Here is a 16,926-nt window from a genome sequence, read left to right on the forward strand (position 1 = left end):
GGCACTAGGATCCGCCACATAACACAAGCACTCAGGTCACTCCAAGGCAAGTACAAATATGACTCAGTCATTGTCCATGCTGGTGTGAATGACCTGAGATGTACCTCCCTGGACTACATGAAAAGAGACATAGAGGAGTTCTCTGAGCATGTAGCCCAGGCCCGTATGACCCTGACCTTGAGTAGCATCTTACCCTCACCAAGAATGATGCCACAATATGAAGACAAGATGATCAATTTCAACAATTGGCTTAAGTATTGGTGTCATTCAAAGGGGATTCAAGGCCTGTCAGCCTGGGATGATATGCTCGACAAGCCACGATGCTTCGTTAGGGACAGCTTGCACCTGTCACCCCTGGGCTTTCGGATATTGGCAAAGGCTCTTGCTACCCCCATAGTGCCTTTTTTAGGCAAGGCTCAAAAGACAAACCCACCTCCATAGGTATCACAAGGGATAAGAAACTAAGAGTAATGCTACTCAACGCCAAAAGTCTAAATCTCAAGATGCACACACTCAAAACTCTCCTTAGCATGGAGAACATCGATATCTGTGCAGTAACAGAAACCTGGTTCAAGGCTCCCGAGAGCACCCCAGCACTACCAGGTTATACCTCATACCATGCTTTTTGGCCCCAAAACTTGGACCGAACCACAAAAGGAGGGGGAGTATCAATATTCGTCAAAGATACCCACACTTCCAGGTTGGTGGCACAGCAGGAAGCATCAGAGACTATCCATATGCAACTAACAGTGGGTAAAACTGCCTTCCAGTTTATAGCCTGCTACAGACCACCCTCCCAAACCCATGAACCCCACTCGGCCTTCCTGAGAACACTGGAAAATATGAAGGTCTCCCCAAACACCATTATATTGGGCGACTTCAACTACCCAAACATAGACTGGGAGCATTACTCTAGCTCCAACACCCTAGCCCAAAGGTTCCTAGAATTTATAAACTCAAATGCTATGGAACAACTTGTTACCACTCCCACAAGAGGGGAAAACATACTGGACCTGATCATCACCAACATGGGGACTCTATGCTCCAGACCAGAAGTGTATCCCTCACTGGTAAGATCAGACCATAAACTAATCTCACTGGATAGTCACATCCCGACTCCACCCCCTGCCCTGAAAACCACAGTGAAAAACTTCTCTAAAGAAAATTTCACACTCTTGAAAACCGAGGTGGAATCCTTCAAAGCCCCAGGGCCTGTGGAAAATACGGCCCAGACCGCAGAATCCTTTATAAATGCATTCTATGAACACCTTCAGGAATGCATGGATCATGCAATCCCAAATAAAGCCAAGACCCAATCCTCCAAAGGCAGACATCCTGTCTGGTGGACCCCAGCCATAAACAAACTATACAATAGAAGGAGGATGCTACTACATGATAGAGCAAAATCCCAAAAAGGGAAGGCATCTCTGATCAGTATTAACAAAAAACTACGGGCACTCATAAAATCGTCTAAGGCCAGCTTCAAGAGAAACATTGCACAGGACACTAAGGATAATCACAAAGTTTTCTTTAGTTATGTTGGGAACCTGGTTGGGAATTCCCATATATGCTCAGAATTAGTCCAAAATGACAAAAAATAGACCAAACCCACAGACATTGCCAACATCCTAGCTGACAGGTTCAGCGCAAACTTCTCCCCCCCCCTCCACACCAAAAGGACAAATATCTATCCCAGCAGGGTGCTGCCCCCCTGACATCTCAGATGCTCAGGTAAGAGCCGCCCTCTCCAAAGCAAAAAACACAGCATCAATGGGACCAGACGGTGTCCCAGGCTGCGTCCTACATGAACTCCAAGAAGAGCTAAACCCAAACATAAAACTACTGTTCAATCTCAGCTTTACTACAGGATATGTACCCAAAGAGTGGCATACAGCAACAGTGGTCCCTCTCCACAAAGGTGGTGCCTCAACGGATCCTGGAAACTATCGCCCCATAAGCCTGACTAGCTTGGTCTGCAAAGCTATGGAAAGGATCATCATGGACCTCATAAATAAAGATATTGGGGACCTACAGACACTGGATCCTACCCAGTTCGGCTTTGTTAAGGGCAGATCCTGCCTCTTAAACCTGGTTAATTTCTTTGAAACAGTCACCAAGGCCATTGACGAGGGGAAGGTGGTCCACACAGCCTACCTGGACCTCGCAAAAGCCTTCGATACAATACCCCACTCGGGCATTATAGATAAGCTCACCAGCTTAAATATAAACCCCTATGTCACTAGATGGGTTGCAAACTGGCTCAAGGACAGAACCCACATGGTTAGAATTGCTAGAGCCATGTCAGACTCCAAGCCAGTTACAAGTGGCATCCCACAAGGCTCAGTCATGGGACCTTTCTTGTTCGGTATATATTTCTTGGAGGTACAGGCCAACATGGAAGGACTGTGGCTGACCAAGTTTGCAGATGACTGCAAACTGGGCGCCATAATCGACTCTCCAGCCGACACAAGCATCCTCCAAAAGGGCCTCATAGAAACAGACAATTGGTGCCAGAGTCATGGCCTCAAGCTAAATGCCAAAAACTGTATAGTCATCCCCTTTGGCAAAAACAAAGTGCCCACAAATTACCACATAGGTGGTAATCCATTAAGTACAGAAGAAGTAATTAGGGACCTGGGGACACAAGTTAATAGCAATCTCTCATTTGACAACCACGTGGCCAAAGTGGTTAGAAAAACATTTTATATAGCCCACCTAATCATGAAGGGATTCACATCTAGATCAGGGGAGGTCATCATGCCTCTTTACTCATCCCTCATCAGGCCCATAATTGAGTACAATGCCCCTTTTGGGATGTAACTTACCAGACACCTGCAGCAACTGGAAAGACCCCAAAAGTACCTCACCAAGAGGATCAAAGGGCTCAAAAAGATGCCATATGCTGCACGGTTAAAGAAACTCCAGCTCTACTCAGTCGCATACCGCCTGCTCAGAGGCAATCTGGGCCTGACGTATAAAGCCATGTCCAACCCAGAATTAATGGACATGCTGCACCTCAGAAAATCCAAATCCCATCGAGCTATGCGCTCAAGAGACATGAACCTCAGCACTGAAATAAATAGGACATGCTGGAGGGACAGATTCATAACCCAGAGGCTCCCTTCACTCTGGAATAAAATTCCAGTCCTGGTTAGGCAGAGTCCCTCATTGACTCTCTTCAAGAGGAATCTTGATGAGGGGATGGGAGATCGTAGGTTTACCCCGGGTATCACTTCTGTGTCACTGTTAGACAGAGGCACAGTATACTAACCTCAAAAAAGGGCATAGCAAAATTAATTAAAATGGGTGGCGAAAGCCAAACACACTCTGGCTAGGCTTATAAATGCCCTAGGGCAGATAGCCTAGTGTGAACCTATGAACCTATGAACCTCACCGTTCCTAGTCCTTCATCTATAAATAAATGTTCACATCCCCCTTTGTGACGTCCTACCTCACTCTCCCTAGTCCTTCATCTATAAATAAATATCCACATCACTCTTTGTGACGTCCAACCTCACCCTCCCTAGTCCTTCATCTATAAATAAATGTCCATATCGACTTTTGTGACTTCCAACCTCACCCTCCCTAGTCCTTCATCAATAAATATATGTCCACATCCCCCTCTGTGACGTCCAACCTCACATTCCCTAGTCCTTCATTTATGAATAAATGTCCACATCCCCCTTTGTGATGTCCAACCTCAACCACCCTAGTCTTTCATCTATAAATAAATGTCCACATCCTCCTTTGTGACGTCCAACCTCACCATCCCTAGTCTTTCATCTATAAATAAATGTCCACATCCCCCTTTGTGACATCCAACCTCACCATCCCTAGTCCTTCACCTATAAATAAATGTCCACATCCCCCTTTGTGACATCCAACCTCACCCTCCCTAGTCCTTCATCTATAAATAAATGTCCACATCCCCTTTGTGACGTCCAAACTCACCAACCCTAGTACATCATCTATAAATAAATGTCCACATCCCATTTAGTGATGTCCAACCTCACCCTCCCTAGTCCTTCATCTATAAATAAATTTCCACATCCCCCTTTGTGACATCCAACCTCACTCTCCCTAGTCCTTCATCTACAAATAAGTGTTCACATCCCCCTTTGTGGTGTCCAACCTCACCCTCTCTAGTCCTTCACCTATAAATAAATGTCCATTTCCCTCTTTGTGATGTCAACCCTCACCTTGCCTCATCCTCTATCTATAAATGAAAGTCCACATCCCATTTTGTGACGTCCAACCTCACCTTGCCTAGTCCTTCATCTATAAATAAATGTCCACATTTCTCTTTGTGATGTCCAACTTCACCCCCCTAGTCCTTCATCTATAAAAAAATGTCCACATCCCTCTTTGTGAAGTCCAACCTCACCCTCCAAAGACCTTCATCTATAAATAAATGCCCGCATCCCTCTTTGTGCCATCCAATCTCATCCTGCCTAGTCCTTCATCTAGAGATAAATGTCCACATCTCTCTTTGTGCCATCCAACCTCACCCTCCCTAGTCTTTCATCTATAAATAAATGTCCACATCCCTTTTTGTGATGTCCAACCTCCCCCACCCTAGCCCTTCATCTATAAATAAATGTCCACATCCCTCTTTGTGACATCCACCCTCACCCTCCCTAGTCCTTCGTCTATGAATAAATGTCCACATCCATCTTTGTGACGTCCAACATCACCCTTCCTAGTAATTCATTTATAAAGAAATGTCCACATCCCTCTTTGTGATGTCCAACCTCACCCTCTCTAGTCCTTCATCTATAAATAAATGTCCACATCCCATTTTGTGACTTCCAGCCTCACCCTCCCTAGTGCTTCATCTATAAATAAATGTCCACATCCCGCTTTGTGCTGTCCAGCTTCGCCCTGACTATTCCTTCATCTATAAATAAACGTGCACATCCCCCTTTGTGATGTCCCACCTCACCTTCCAAAGTCCCTCATCTATAAATAAATGTCCACGTCCCACTTTGTGCTATCCAGCTTCACTCTGACTAGTCCTTCATCTATAAATAAATGTGCACATCCTCCTTTGTGCTGTCCAACCTCACTCTCCTTAGTCCTTCATCTATAAATATATGTCCACATCCCTCTTTGGGACGTCCAACCTCACCTTCTTTAGTCCTTCATCTATAAATATATGTCCACATCCCTCTTTGGGAAGTCCAACCTCACCCTCCTTAGTCCTTCATATATAAATAAATGTCCACATCCCTCTTCGTGACATCCAACCTCACCCTCCCTAGTCCTTCATCTATAAATAAATGTCCACATCCTCCTTTGTGACGTCCAACCTCACCATCCCTAGTCCTTCATCTATAAATAAATGTCCACATCCCCTTTGGACATCCAACCTCACCATCCCTAGTCCTTCATCTATAAATAAATGTCCACATCCCCCTCTGTGGCATCCAACCTCACCCTCACTAGTCCTTCATCTATACATAAATGTCTACATCACTCTCTGTGATGTCCAACCTCACCCTGCCTAGTCCTTCATCTATAAATAAATGCCCACATCCCCGTTTGTGACGTCCAACCTCACCATCCCTAGTCATTCATCTATAAATAAATGTCCACATCCCTCTTTGTGATGTCCAACCTCACCCTCCCTATTCCTTCATCTATAAATAAATGTCCACATCCCTCTTTGTGACGTCCAACCTCACCCTCCCTATTCTTTCATCTATAAATAAATGTCCACATCCCGCTTTGTGATGTCCGACCTCACCCTCCCAAGACCTTCATTTATAAATAAATGTCCACATCCATCTTTGTGACGTCCAACCTCATCCTCCCTAGACCTTCATCTATAAATAAATGTCCACATCCCTCTTTGTGCCATCCAACCTCACCCGCCCTAGTACTTCATATATAAATAAATGTCCACATCCCTCTTTGCACCATCAAACCTCACCCTGCCTAGTCCTTCATCTAGAGATAAATGTCCACATCCCTCTTTGTGATGTCTAACCTCACCCACCCTAATTCTTCATCTAGAAATAAATGTCACCATGCGTCTTTGTGCCATCCAACCTCACTCTCCGTAGTTCATCTATAAATAAATGTCCACATCACTTTTTGTGACATCTAACCTCACCCACCCTAGTCCTTCATCAAGAAATAAATGTCACCATGCCTCTTTGTGCCATCCAACCTCACCCTCCCTAGTCCTTCATCTATAAATACATGTCCACATCCCTCTTTGTGATGTCCAATCTCACCCTCCCTAGCCCTTCATCTATAAATAAATGTCCACATCCCTCTCTGTGACGTCCAACCTCACTCCCCTAGTCCTTCATCTAGAAATAAATGTCCTCATCCCATTTTGTGACTTCCAGCCTCACCCTCCCTAGTCCTTCATCTATAAATAAATGTCCACATCCCTCTTTGTGCCATCCAACCTCACCCGCCCTAGTCCTTCATCTATAAATAAATGTCCACATCCATCTTTATGATGTCGATACTCACCCACCCTAGTCCTTCATCTTTAAATAAATGTCCACATCCCTCTTTGTGATGTCCAACCTCACCCTATCTAGTCCTTCATCTATAAATAAATGTACACATCCTGCTTTGTGATGTCCAACCTCACCCTCCCTAGTTTTTCATCTATAAATCAATGTCCACATCCCTCTTTGTGATGTCCAACCTCACCCTCCCTAGTCCTTCATTTATAAATAAATGTCCACATCCCTCCTTATGACATCCAACCTCACCCTCCCTAGTCCTCCATCTATAAATAAACGTTCACATCCCTCTTTCTGATGTCCAACCTCACCCTCCCTAGTACTTCATCTGTAAATAAATGTCCACGTGCCACTTTCTAATGCCCAACCTCACCCTGCCTAGTCCTTCATCTATAAATAAATGTCCACATCCCATTTTGTGACATCCCACCTCGCCTTCCCAAGTCCTTCATCTATAAATAAATGTCCACATACCTCTTTGTGCCGTCCAACCTCACTCTCCTTAGTCCTTCATCTATAAAGAAATGTCCCCATCCCCCTTTGTGATGTCCAACTCCATCCTGCGCAGTCCTTCATTTATAAAAACATGTCCACATCCCTCTTTGTGAAGTCCAACCTCGCCCTCCCTAGTCCTTCATCTATAAATAAATGTCCACATCCCTCTTTGTGACGTCCAACCTCGTCCTCCCTAGCCCTTCATCTACAAATAAATTCCCACATCCCATTTGTGCCATCCAACATCACCCTGCCTTCTCCTTCATCTATAAATAAATGTCCACATCCCTCTTTGTGACATCCAACCTCACGCTCCCTAGTCCTCCATCTATAAATAAATGTCCACATCCCTCTTTGTGCCATCCAACTTCACCCTCCCTAGTCCTTCATCTATAAATAAATGTCCAAATCCTGCTTTGTGACGTCCAACCACACCCTGCATGGTCCTTCATCTATAAATAAATGTCCACATCCCTCTTAGTGATGCCCAACCTCACTCTCCCTAGTCCTTCATCTATAAATAAATGCCCGCATCCCACTTTGTGACATCCGACCTCACTCTCTCTCCAGTTCTTCATCTATAAAAAAATGTCCACATTTCTCTTGGTGACGTGCAATCTCACCCTCCCTAGTCCTTCATCTATAAATAAATGTCCACATCCCTCTTTGTGAAGTCCAACCTCACCCTCCCTAGTCTTTCATCTTTAAATAAATGTCTACACCCCTTTGTGATGTCCATCCTCACCCTCCCTAGTCCTTTATTTATAAATAAATGTCCACATCCCACTTTGTGCTGTCCAGCTTCACCCTGACTAGTCCTTCATCTATAAATAAATGTGCACATCCCCCTTTGTGACATCCCACCTCACCTTCCCAAGTCCCTCATCTATAAATAAATGTCTACGTCCCACTTTGTGCTGTCCATCTTCACCCTGACTAATCTTTCATCTATAAATAAACGTGCACATCCTCCTTTGTGCCGTCCAACCTCACTCTCCTTAGTCCTTCATCTATAAATATATGTCCACATCTCTGTTTGGGATGTCCAACCTCACCTTCCCTAGTCCTTCATCTATAAATATATGTCCACATCCCTCTTTGTGACGTCCAACCTCACCCTCCCTAGTCCTTCATATATAAATAAATGTCCACATCCCACTTCGTGACATCCAACCTCACCCTCCCTAGTCCTTCATCTATAAATAAATGTCCACATCCTCCTTTGTGACGTCCAACCTCACCATCCCTAGTCCTTCATCTATAAATAAATGTCCACATCCCCCTTTGAACATCCAACCTCACTCCCCTAGTCCTTCCTCTATAAATAAATGTCCACATCCCATTTTGTGACTTCCAGCCTTACCCTCCCTAGTCCTTCATCTATAAATAAATGTCCACATCCCTCTTTGTGCCATCCAACCTTACCCTCCCTAGATCTTCATCTATAAATAAATGTCTACATCCCACTTTGTGAAGTCCAACCTCACCCTCCCTAGTCCTTCATCTATAAATAAATGTCCACATCCTTCTTTATGACGTCCATCCTCACCCACCCTAGTCCTTCATCTTTAAATAAATGTCCACATCCCTCTTTGTGATGTCCAACCTCACCCTACCTAGTCCTTCATCTATAAATAAATGTAAACATCCCGCTTTGTGATGTCCAACCTCACCCTCCCTAGTCTTTCATCTATAAATCAATGTCCACATCCCTCTTTCTGCTGCTCAACCTCACCCTCCCTAGTCCTTCATCTATAAATAAATGTCCACATCCCATTTTGTGACGTCCCACCTCGCCTTCCCAAGTCCTTCATCTATAAATAAATGTCCACATCCCTCTTTGTGCAGACCAACCTCACTCTCCTTAGTCCTTCATCTATAAAGAAATGTCCCCATCCCTCTTTGTGATGTCCAACCCCACCCTGCGCAGTCCTTCATTTATAAAAAAATGTCCACATCCCTCTTTGTGAAGTCCAACCTTGCCCTCCCTAGTCCTTCATCTATAAATAAATTTCCATATCCTGCTTTGTGATGTCCAATCTCACCCTACCTAGCCCTTCATCTAAAAATAAATGTCCACATCCCTCTTTGTGCCATCCAAACTCACCCCCTCTAGTCCTTCATTTATAAATAAATGTCCACATCCCGCTTTGTGACGTCCAACCTCTCCCTGCCTGGTCCTTCATCTATAAATAAATGTCCACTTCCCTCCGAGCCATCCAACCTCACCCTCCCTAGTCCTTCATCTATAAATAAATGCCCGCATCCAACTTTGTGACATCCGACCTCACTCTCTCCAGTTCTTCATCTATAAAAAAATGTCCACATTTCTCTTGGTGACGTGCAACCTCACCCTCCTTAGTCCTTCACCTATAAATAAATGTCCATTTCCCTCTTTGTGATGTCAACCCTCACCTTGCCTCATCCTCTATCTATAAATGAAAGTCCACATCCCATTTTGTGACGTCCAACCTCACCTTGCCTAGTCCTTCATCTATAAATAAATGTCCACATTTCTCTTTGTGATGTCCAACTTCACCCCCCTAGTCCTTCATCTATAAAAAAATGTCCACATCCCTCTTTGTGAAGTCCAACCTCACCCTCCAAAGACCTTCATCTATAAATAAATGCCCGCATCCCTCTTTGTGCCATCCAATCTCATCCTGCCTAGTCCTTCATCTAGAGATAAATGTCCACATCTCTCTTTGTGCCATCCAACCTCACCCTCCCTAGTCTTTCATCTATAAATAAATGTCCACATCCCTTTTTGTGATGTCCAACCTCCCCCTCCCTAGCCCTTCATCTATAAATAAATGTCCACATCCCTCTTTGTGACATCCACCCTCACCCTCCCTAGTCCTTCGTCTATGAATAAATGTCCACATCCATCTTTGTGACGTCCAACATCACCCTTCCTAGTAATTCATTTATAAAGAAATGTCCACATCCCTCTTTGTGATGTCCAACCTCACCCTCTCTAGTCCTTCATCTATAAATAAATGTCCACATCCCATTTTGTGACTTCCAGCCTCACCCTCCCTAGTGCTTCATCTATAAATAAATGTCCACATCCCGCTTTGTGCTGTCCAGCTCGCCTGACTATTCCTTCATCTATAAATAAACGTGCACATCCCCCTTTGTGATGTCCCACCTCACCTTCCAAAGTCCCTCATCTATAAATAAATGTCCACGTCCCACTTTGTGCTATCCAGCTTCACTCTGACTAGTCCTTCATCTATAAATAAATGTGCACATCCTCCTTTGTGCTGTCCAACCTCACTCTCCTTAGTCCTTCATCTATAAATATATGTCCACATCCCTCTTTGGGACGTCCAACCTCACCTTCTTTAGTCCTTCATCTATAAATATATGTCCACATCCCTCTTTGGGAAGTCCAACCTCACCCTCCTTAGTCCTTCATATATAAATAAATGTCCACATCCCTCTTCGTGACATCCAACCTCACCCTCCCTAGTCCTTCATCTATAAATAAATGTCCACATCCTCCTTTGTGACGTCCAACCTCACCATCCCTAGTCCTTCATCTATAAATAAATGTCCACATCCCCCTTTGGACATCCAACCTCACCATCCCTAGTCCTTCATCTATAAATAAATGTCCACATCCCCCTCTGTGGCATCCAACCTCACCCTCACTAGTCCTTCATCTATACATAAATGTCTACATCACTCTCTGTGATGTCCAACCTCACCCTGCCTAGTCCTTCATCTATAAATAAATGCCCACATCCCCGTTTGTGACGTCCAACCTCACCATCCCTAGTCATTCATCTATAAATAAATGTCCACATCCCTCTTTGTGATGTCCAACCTCACCCTCCCTATTCCTTCATCTATAAATAAATGTCCACATCCCTCTTTGTGACGTCCAACCTCACCCTCCCTATTCTTTCATCTATAAATAAATGTCCACATCCCGCTTTGTGATGTCCGACCTCACCCTCCCAAGACCTTCATCTATAAATAAATGTCCACATCCATCTTTGTGACGTCCAACCTCATCCTCCCTAGACCTTCATCTATAAATAAATGTCCACATCCCTCTTTGTGCCATCCAACCTCACCCGCCCTAGTACTTCATATATAAATAAATGTCCACATCCCTCTTTGCACCATCAAACCTCACCCTGCCTAGTCCTTCATCTAGAGATAAATGTCCACATCCCTCTTTGTGATGTCTAACCTCACCCACCCTAATTCTTCATCTAGAAATAAATGTCACCATGCGTCTTTGTGCCATCCAACCTCACTCTCCGTAGTTCATCTATAAATAAATGTCCACATCACTTTTTGTGACATCTAACCTCACCCACCCTAGTCCTTCATCAAGAAATAAATGTCACCATGCCTCTTTGTGCCATCCAACCTCACCCTCCCTAGTCCTTCATCTATAAATACATGTCCACATCCCTCTTTGTGATGTCCAATCTCACCCTCCCTAGCCCTTCATCTATAAATAAATGTCCACATCCCTCTCTGTGACGTCCAACCTCACTCCCCTAGTCCTTCATCTAGAAATAAATGTCCTCATCCCATTTTGTGACTTCCAGCCTCACCCTCCCTAGTCCTTCATCTATAAATAAATGTCCACATCCCTCTTTGTGCCATCCAACCTCACCCGCCCTAGTCCTTCATCTATAAATAAATGTCCACATCCATCTTTATGATGTCGATACTCACCCACCCTAGTCCTTCATCTTTAAATAAATGTCCACATCCCTCTTTGTGATGTCCAACCTCACCCTATCTAGTCCTTCATCTATAAATAAATGTACACATCCTGCTTTGTGATGTCCAACCTCACCCTCCCTAGTTTTTCATCTATAAATCAATGTCCACATCCCTCTTTGTGATGTCCAACCTCACCCTCCCTAGTCCTTCATTTATAAATAAATGTCCACATCCCTCCTTATGACATCCAACCTCACCCTCCCTAGTCCTCCATCTATAAATAAACGTTCACATCCCTCTTTCTGATGTCCAACCTCACCCTCCCTAGTACTTCATCTGTAAATAAATGTCCACGTGCCACTTTCTAATGCCCAACCTCACCCTGCCTAGTCCTTCATCTATAAATAAATGTCCACATCCCATTTTGTGACATCCCACCTCGCCTTCCCAAGTCCTTCATCTATAAATAAATGTCCACATACCTCTTTGTGCCGTCCAACCTCACTCTCCTTAGTCCTTCATCTATAAAGAAATGTCCCCATCCCCTTTGTGATGTCCAACTCCATCCTCGCAGTCCTTCATTTATAAAACATGTCCACATCCCTCTTTGTGAAGTCCAACCTCGCCCTCCCTAGTCCTTCATCTATAAATAAATGTCCACATCCCTCTTTGTGACGTCCAACCTCGTCCTCCCTAGCCCTTCATCTACAAATAAATTCCCACATCCCATTTGTGCCATCCAACATCACCCTGCCTTCTCCTTCATCTATAAATAAATGTCCACATCCCTCTTTGTGACATCCAACCTCACGCTCCCTAGTCCTCCATCTATAAATAAATGTCCACATCCCTCTTTGTGCCATCCAACTTCACCCTCCCTAGTCCTTCATCTATAAATAAATGTCCAAATCCTGCTTTGTGACGTCCAACCACACCCTGCATGGTCCTTCATCTATAAATAAATGTCCACATCCCTCTTAGTGATGCCCAACCTCACTCTCCCTAGTCCTTCATCTATAAATAAATGCCCGCATCCCACTTTGTGACATCCGACCTCACTCTCTCTCCAGTTCTTCATCTATAAAAAAATGTCCACATTTCTCTTGGTGACGTGCAATCTCACCCTCCCTAGTCCTTCATCTATAAATAAATGTCCACATCCCTCTTTGTGAAGTCCAACCTCACCCTCCCTAGTCTTTCATCTTTAAATAAATGTCTACACCCCCCTTTGTGATGTCCATCCTCACCCTCCCTAGTCCTTTATTTATAAATAAATGTCCACATCCCACTTTGTGCTGTCCAGCTTCACCCTGACTAGTCCTTCATCTATAAATAAATGTGCACATCCCCCTTTGTGACATCCCACCTCACCTTCCCAAGTCCCTCATCTATAAATAAATGTCTACGTCCCACTTTGTGCTGTCCATCTTCACCCTGACTAATCTTTCATCTATAAATAAACGTGCACATCCTCCTTTGTGCCGTCCAACCTCACTCTCCTTAGTCCTTCATCTATAAATATATGTCCACATCTCTGTTTGGGATGTCCAACCTCACCTTCCCTAGTCCTTCATCTATAAATATATGTCCACATCCCTCTTTGTGACGTCCAACCTCACCCTCCCTAGTCCTTCATATATAAATAAATGTCCACATCCCACTTCGTGACATCCAACCTCACCCTCCCTAGTCCTTCATCTATAAATAAATGTCCACATCCTCCTTTGTGACGTCCAACCTCACCATCCCTAGTCCTTCATCTATAAATAAATGTCCACATCCCCCTTTGAACATCCAACCTCACTCCCCTAGTCCTTCCTCTATAAATAAATGTCCACATCCCATTTTGTGACTTCCAGCCTTACCCTCCCTAGTCCTTCATCTATAAATAAATGTCCACATCCCTCTTTGTGCCATCCAACCTTACCCTCCCTAGATCTTCATCTATAAATAAATGTCTACATCCCACTTTGTGAAGTCCAACCTCACCCTCCCTAGTCCTTCATCTATAAATAAATGTCCACATCCTTCTTTATGACGTCCATCCTCACCCACCCTAGTCCATCATCTTTAAATAAATGTCCACATCCCTCTTTGTGATGTCCAACCTCACCCTACCTAGTCCTTCATCTATAAATAAATGTAAACATCCCGCTTTGTGATGTCCAACCTCACCCTCCCTAGTCTTTCATCTATAAATCAATGTCCACATCCCTCTTTGTGATGTCCAACCTCACCCTCCCTAGTCCTTCATTTATAAATAAATGTCCACATCCTGCTTTGTGACCTACACCCTCACCCTCTCTAGTCCTTCATCTATAAATAAATGTCCACATCCCTCTTTCTGATGTCCAACCTCACCCTCCCTAGTCCTTCATCTGTAAATAAATGTCCACGTCCCACTTTCTGCTGCTCAACCTCACCCTGCCTAGTCCTTCATCTATAAATAAATGTCCACATCCCATTTTGTGACGTCCCACCTCGCCTTCCCAAGTCCTTCATCTATAAATAAATGTCCACATCCCTCTTTGTGCAGACCAACCTCACTCTCCTTAGTCCTTCATCTATAAAGAAATGTCCCCATCCCTCTTTGTGATGTCCAACCCCACCCTGCGCAGTCCTTCATTTATAAAAAAATGTCCACATCCCTCTTTGTGAAGTCCAACCTTGCCCTCCCTAGTCCTTCATCTATAAATAAATTTCCATATCCTGCTTTGTGATGTCCAATCTCACCCTACCTAGCCCTTCATCTAAAAATAAATGTCCACATCCCTCTTTGTGCCATCCAAACTCACCCCCTCTAGTCCTTCATTTATAAATAAATGTCCACATCCCGCTTTGTGACGTCCAACCTCTCCCTGCCTGGTCCTTCATCTATAAATAAATGTCCACTTCCCTCTGAGCCATCCAACCTCACCCTCCCTAGTCCTTCATCTATAAATAAATGTCCAAATCCTGCTTTGTGACGTCCAACCACACCCTGCATGGTCCTTCATCTATAAATAAATGTCAACATCCCTCTTAGTGATGCCCAACCTCACTCTCCCTAGTCCTTCATCTATAAATAAATGCCCGCATCCAACTTTGTGACATCCGACCTCACTCTCTCCAGTTCTTCATCTATAAAAAAATGTCCACATTTCTCTTGGTGACGTGCAACCTCACCCTCCTTAGTCCTTCATCTATAAATAAATGTCCACATCCCTCTTTGTGATGTCCAACCTCACCCTACCTAGTCCTTCATCTATAAATAAATGTAAACATCCCGCTTTGTGATGTCCAACCTCACCCTCCCTAGTCTTTCATCTATAAATCAATGTCCACATCCCATTTTGTGATGTCCAACCTCACCCTCCATAGTCCTCCATCTATAAATAAATGTCCACATCCCTCTTTGTGCCATCCAACCTCACCCTCCCTAGTCCTTCATCTATAAATAAATGTCCAAATCCAGCTTTGTGACATCCAACCACACCCTGCATGGTCCTTCATCTATAAATAAATGTCCACATCCCTCTTAGTGATGCCCAACCTCACTCTCCCAAGTCCTTCATCTATAAATAAATGTCCGCATCCCACTTTGTGACATCTGACGTCACTCTCTCTCCAGTTATTCATCTATAAAAAAAGTCCACATTTCTCTTGGTGACGTGCAACCTCACCCTCCCTAGTCCTTCATCTATAAATAAATGTCCACATCCCTCTTTGTGAAGTCCAACCTCACCCTCCCTAGTCTTTCATCTTTAAATAAATGTCTACACCCCCCTTTGTGACGTCCATCCTCACCCTCCCTAGTCCTTCATTTATAAATAAATGTCCACATCCCACTTTGTGCTGTCCAGCTTCACCCTGACTAGTCCTTCATCTATAAATAAACGTGCACATCCCCCTTTGTGACGTCCCACCTCACCTTCCCAAGTCCCTCATCTATAAATAAATGTCCATGTCCCACTTTGTGCTGTCCAGCTTCACCCTGACTAATCCTGCATCTATAAATAAACGTGCACATCCTCCTTTGTGCCATCCAACCTCACTCTCCTTAGTCCTTCATCTATAAATATATGTCCACATCCCTCTTTGGGACGTCCAACCTCACCTTCCCTAGTCCTTCATCTATAAATATATGTCCACATCCCTCTTTGTGACATCCAACCTCACCCTCCCTAGTCCTTCATATATAAATAAATGTCCACATCCCACTTCGTGACATCCAACCTCACCCTCCCTAGTCCTTCATCTATAAATAAATGTCCACATCCTCCTTTGTGACGTCCAACCTCACCATCCCTAGTCCTTCCTCTATAAATAAATGTCCACATCCCATTTTGTGACTCCCAGCCTTACTCTCCCTAGTCCTTCATCTAGAAATAAATCTCCACATCCCTCTTTGTGCCATCCGACCTTAACCTCCCTAGATCTTCATCTATAAATAAATGTCTACATCCCTCTTTGTGAAGTCCAACCTCACCCTCCCTAGTCCTTCATCTATAAATAAATGTCCACATCCCGCTTTGTGACGTCCAACCTCACCATCCCTAGTCCTTCATCTATAAATAAATGTCCACATCTCTCTTTGTGACGTCCAACTTCACCCTGCCTAGTCCTTCATCTATAAATAAATGTCCACATCCCTCTTTATGACGTCCATCCTCACCCACCCTAGTCCTTCATCTTTAAATAAATGTCCACATCCCTCTTTGTGATGTCCAACCTCACCCTCTCTAGTCCTTCATCTATAAATAAATGTCCACATCCCGCTTTGTGACGTCCAACCTCTCCCTGCCGGGTCCTTCATCTATAAATAAATGTCCACTTCCCTCTGCGCCATCCAACCTCACCCTCCATAGTCCTTCATCTATAAATAAATGTCCAAATCCTGCTTTGTGACGTCCAACCACAGCCTACATGGTCCTTCATCTATAAATAAATGTCCACATCCCTCTTAGTGATGCCCAACCTCACTCTCCCTAGTCCTTCATCTATAAATAAATGCCCGCATCCCACTTTGTGACATCCGACCTCACTCTCTCTCCAGTTCTTCATCTATAAAAAAATGTCCCCATTTATCTTGGTGACGTGCAACCTCACCCTCCCTAAACCTTCATCTATAAATAAATGTCCACATCCCTCTTTGTGATGTCCAACCTCACCCTACCTAGTCCTTCATCTATAAATAAATGTAAACATCCCGCTTTGTGATGTCCAACCTCACCCTCCCTAGTCTTTCGTCTATAAATCAATGTCCACATCCCTC

The sequence above is a fragment of the Protopterus annectens genome, chromosome 15.part0, assembly GCF_019279795.1.
Source record: "Protopterus annectens isolate FY-2018-M chromosome 15.part0, PAN1.0, whole genome shotgun sequence".
NCBI lineage: Eukaryota > Metazoa > Chordata > Ceratodontiformes > Protopteridae > Protopterus > Protopterus annectens.